The sequence below is a fragment of the Gracilinanus agilis genome, chromosome 4 (assembly GCF_016433145.1).
Source record: "Gracilinanus agilis isolate LMUSP501 chromosome 4, AgileGrace, whole genome shotgun sequence".
Classification (NCBI taxonomy): Eukaryota; Metazoa; Chordata; class Mammalia; order Didelphimorphia; family Didelphidae; genus Gracilinanus; species Gracilinanus agilis.
In genome coordinates, this window is record NC_058133.1 from 193,101,671 (window position 1) to 193,106,760 (window position 5,090).

Consider the following 5,090-nt stretch of genomic DNA (forward strand, 5'->3'; position numbering starts at 1 on the left):
TTTTTTTTTTTTAAAGTGTGGTCGCCAGGAATCAATCAAATCAGCTTTATTCCATAATTAAAATAGGTACAAGTCAGGATGGCTTTAATGGTAGTTTATTTGCAATTAGGAAGGAGAGGTCCGGCCTGGATGAGAATTTAGAGGTTAATTAAACAAGGCTATTAGCAGCAAGGCCTTGACAATTAGAGAGGCAAAGAAGCCTCCTTGAGGGTAGATATTCTAGAATGCCAAGAGAGGAGAAGGGAAGTCAGCCTAACTTACCCACGTGACAATTAAAAAGGAAGCTGCCTGAGGTCTCACCAGAGATACTTCAGCACCAAGTTCAAAGCACCAACTGCCTCAACAGGAAGTTACCATCCTATTTGATCTCCCCCTCACTTCCTGTACCCACCTCTAATTCAAGTGGACAAATGACAGCCTCAACACTGTGTTCTTGATTTGTTGCTTATTGTCAGGTATCTCCCCTCCCCACTAAGGGAGGTGGGTTGACATTATCTCTGGTGGCTAGAGTTTAACTATGAATGGGGGTGAGCTAATTCCATTTACACACCTGCCCTCAGGGAGCTCAAAAATTGGGAAGATGAGCTGTAATACCTGGGTATATGCACAGGGTCTGGACAAAGCAGATGGAAGGTCATTTCTGAAGGGAGGCCCTGGGGGGATGAGAAGGAGATAGATAATCTCCACACAATATGCTTTACAAATCTGAAAGCAAGACCTGCTACAGAAATCTCTGTTAAAATATTTATTGTTCAGTTGTTTCAGTCATGTCAGACTCTTCCTGACCCTATTTAGGATTTTCTTGGCAAAGATCCTGGAGCAATCTGTCATTTCCTTCTCCAGCTCATTTTACAGATGAGGAAACTGAGGCCAACAGAAGGGAATGGCCAACCACTCCAATATCTTTGCCAAGAAAATCCCAAATAAGGTCACAAAGAATTGGACACAATTGAAATGACTGAGCAACAACAACTGGCCTCTGTGGGCTAGGCAAAAAGGAGAAGCACTCCAGGTACAAGGGGACAGCCTGAGCAAGAGCACTGAGATGGAAAATGGATGGCAGATTGATATCCCTGCCAGGTTCAGAACCAGAATTGCTCCTTTGGATTTGACACAAACTCTTCTAGGACGATTTTGCCCAGAAATTCATTTCTGTAGCAAAGCAACAAGCCAGTAAGGCAGGTAGAGCGATCCATGTTCTATCCCCTTCTGCAGACTGGCAGACTGAGGTTTTCAGTGCTAAGTGTCTCGTCCATGACTCCAAAGTGAGGAAGTGTCCAAGGCCAAACATGAGCCCAGGGTTCCCGGTTCCAAGTCCAACATTCTTTCCACTCTTTCTTGTCACTTTCGATCCGGTACCCGTACATAACTAAATGTGTTTTGTTATCGAATGCAGAGAGTGACAGCAGCCTTCAGGAGAGGAGAAAGGCAGGAGAGAACAAGTGAGCATCTGTTGCCAAGGTCCCTCCTCCCCTCCTCAGAAGCTTCCATTAACCTCAGAAATTAGGAAAACAGAATTTTTCCAGGTACCAGTAATTCAAGAGTTACAGGATGGGTTGTGGGGCAGTTTGCTGGGATCTACCTCTTCTACCATTATCCTTTGCTTGCACAGTTACTTCCTCAATTCTTTGAAGCCTGATTCAGACAAGAAGGCAATGTGTTTGAGAAAGAAGGACCTGGGAGTGCTCCATTAGACAGCACTGCCTTCTCTTTCAAGTTTCAGGATCAGGCAGCTAAAGCTGAGCCAGCTCACTTCCATCTGCCTGTTCCCTTCTCCCCATGGAGATGAAGATGTGTAAGGAGACAGATGGCCCTGAACCCCTGAATCTAAGATGGTAGGGAGACAGAAATAAATAACAAGGGAGGCTAGGATTAGAGGCAACTGGCCGGTGGGGAAGAACAAGTGCTGGTTAACACTCCCCAGGTCCCAAACCAAGCCAGTGGCAAACATCTGGCTGGCCCTACAATTAACTACAAGCAGAGACTTGAGATTTGGGGTAATTCCTCTGGAACTTGAGAAATATTTCTTTGGCAAAAGGATGTCTTGGGGAATTTTCACTGTATCCTGGTAGCATAACATGGAGAATCCTTTATTAATCCAGCACTATGATTTTTCATCACATTCTTGGGCAGCATGCTCATTCAGATAAATTTTTTATTTCACTTTTTTGGGGAAAAAAAAAAAAGAAGCTTCTGCCTTATCATGATGTGCTATCTTGTGATATTCAAGTCCTCTGATTCTTAAAACTAAAGTATGTGTCACACAAACCCTGCCAAGAGCTCTGCTCCCTGGCTCTACACAGGCATCATCAATAGGACCGAGTTCAGAAAACGCACCACTGGGACATGCCACTGAGAGTCCAGGAAGGAGGCTGCAGCCTCCTTCTGAGCCGTGAGTCCTCCTTCCAATGCCAGGCTGATCAAGAATGATGCTGCCAGCTGACTAGTGACAAAGCAAACCCCAAACATCGCCTTAACAATGGATTAGTTAAGTAATCAGACTTCACATCTTAAAAATAGGAATTTAATAATAGGATTTACTCAGTTGCAAAATGAAATGGTGAACAGAGATTAATTTTTTAAAGTAACCTGCTTGGTTACAAGTTAGTTCTTGCAGAGATGCCCTCAGTCTAAAGAGTCTCTTTTAAGACGAGAGATCATTTCTTACTTAAGGAAGTCTCCTTGCCAAAACCCTAGAGAGTTAGACAATAAATCTGGTCATTAGTGACCAGGATTTCTTTTGCTCCTATACCTAAACAGAACAGCTTTCAATCCTGGGAGAAGCTTAACTTGCCAATCTTTTTTAAGTTGGGTTTAATAACTCTCCATTCTATACCAGTCCAGACGGGTAACTTCAAATAATCATATTTTTAAACCACCAGAATCCTATGGACGAACCTAAGATTTTAAACTCCAGGACTAAAACTACAACACATTGTTATTCTCACCATAAGAAAATATTTACACTTTTCTCAAATGAAGAGCATTAGGAAAAGGGAGTACTGTAGGCAGCGGCTCCAAAAGAGGCTTTATCTTCAAGAAGCCATAATCTTTTAATGCAACAGATGGGCAAAATCAAATGTGCTGGTTAGAGCATATCAGAAAAAAATGTCACAGATGTTAACACAGAATTAAACATAAAGACAGAATATTATTAGAAGAACAAGACTTCATTTTGAGCAGACAAATGAAAGGGTTCCAGATGAAGCAGCCTTGATGTATTCTGTATTAAACACAGAACAGACTGAAGGGGATGATGGGAGGCCTGGAAAGGACAAATTTCCTAAAACTGAGCAAAACAAATTTTTTTAATCTTATCAAACTCTACTAGGAGAAAGGACCAATTTTCCTTACTTTCTGTCACTGGACAATGAGTGAACCAAAAGTAAGGCCCATACCAACAAATCTCTTAAACATAACCACATTTTCTTCCTGCATTATTTGCACTGCTTCTTCATGATCTGTTCTCATCAGCTACTGCTTATAAACAGTTTGGAAGGAAATGAAGCCTGAACAAATATGATCACTATTTTTGCACTCCAAAAAAAAGTTATAAAATCAAAATATGGGAATGTTAGGGTTTAGCAATAATAATTTCTCAACTCTGACTATGCTTGCCAGAAAGGCATATCTTTTTCTTTAAATTAACAACTACAGTGCCCCTTTGGGGCTACTCCTTCAACTCACACTGGAAGGGTGACCCAGTAACTCTAGGGGTCCACACTCCTAAAGCCACAGCTCACTAGCCCTCTTCAAAAGTACTTATTCACATTCAAAAGTCAGCCAAAGGACCTAATGAGCTCAAATCACAGGTACTGACTATAATGGTATGTAGCAAGAATAGTGACTTCAGAACACCTCTCCCATAGACACACATCCTCAGAGGGAAGAAGGAACCCAGATCCTGAGGTCACAAGTGGCTGGGTGCCAGGCACATAGCACTGCCCACGACATGACCCAGCCTGCCACAATGTCCTTCTTTTCTCCCAGTGACCTCTCACTTCTCCCTCTCACAAATGCACAGCTGAATGAAGAGCCTTCCTCTGCAGGCCCTGGGTCTGCTACAAAACATCTCTGTCAGTGAGGAAGAGAAGAAAGAGGGCATCTTTTTCCCAGGAAAGACTTCTCTTGGGAGGCTGGGCTGTTCCTCCACAGCTGGCTCTCTTCTCAATTGCTAGAAAACCGGCACCTCTGTCAGAGGCAGTCAGGACTGACCCTTCTTTCTGCCATCTTTCTGTCTGAGGAGTTTCCTCGCATCTCTGAAAGGACCATAAAGAAGCCTAAACATCTCGTATTTCCCTTACACTGGTCAACAGACTGAAAGGGGGAAGCCCTTTACACAATAGTCTGAAAGGGGTGAACTCTTATCTCTGAACCTAACCCTTAAAGTCCTATACATTTCATCAAGTAGGTTTTTATTTTTGGGGGGAGAGGGGAACTCAACTAATCAAGGTCCCCCATCACCTCCCTATCCCCCATGTAACTATTCAGTTCAACTGTGAAACACCTCAACATTGCCCACCTGAGGAAAAAACAACTAATTTAAAGAGATTTCATAGATTTCCCTCATTGAAACAGTGTTATGAGAAATATAGTAAGATTGACCATTTTTATACTGAGAAAAGCAGTGTGGCACAGTAGCTAGACACCTTCTGACCCAGGAAGCCCTTCTCCTTCATCCTAATCAGCTGCCAAACTTTGCTGTCATTCCCAGATGAGGCAACATCCATCCCCTTCTTTGTCCCAAGTCCACTAGCTGGGTTCAGGCCCTGGTGGCCTGGGGCAAATGCACAAACCTTGGAAGGGATCTCTAGACACCAAGACTCTTCCCCAAATGCCCATACACACAACTGCCAAGGCAATTTTTCTTAAGAATATCTAGTACAGTGGTTCCCAAACTTTTTTGGCCTACTGCCCCCTTTCCAGAAAAAAATATTACTTAGTGCTCCCTGGAAATTAATTTTTTTTAAATTTTAATAGCAATTAATAGGAAAGATAAATGCACCTGTGGCCATCACCGCTCCCTGGATCACTGTAACACCCACCAGGGGGCAGTGGCGCCCACTTTGGGAATTACTGATCTAGTAGCT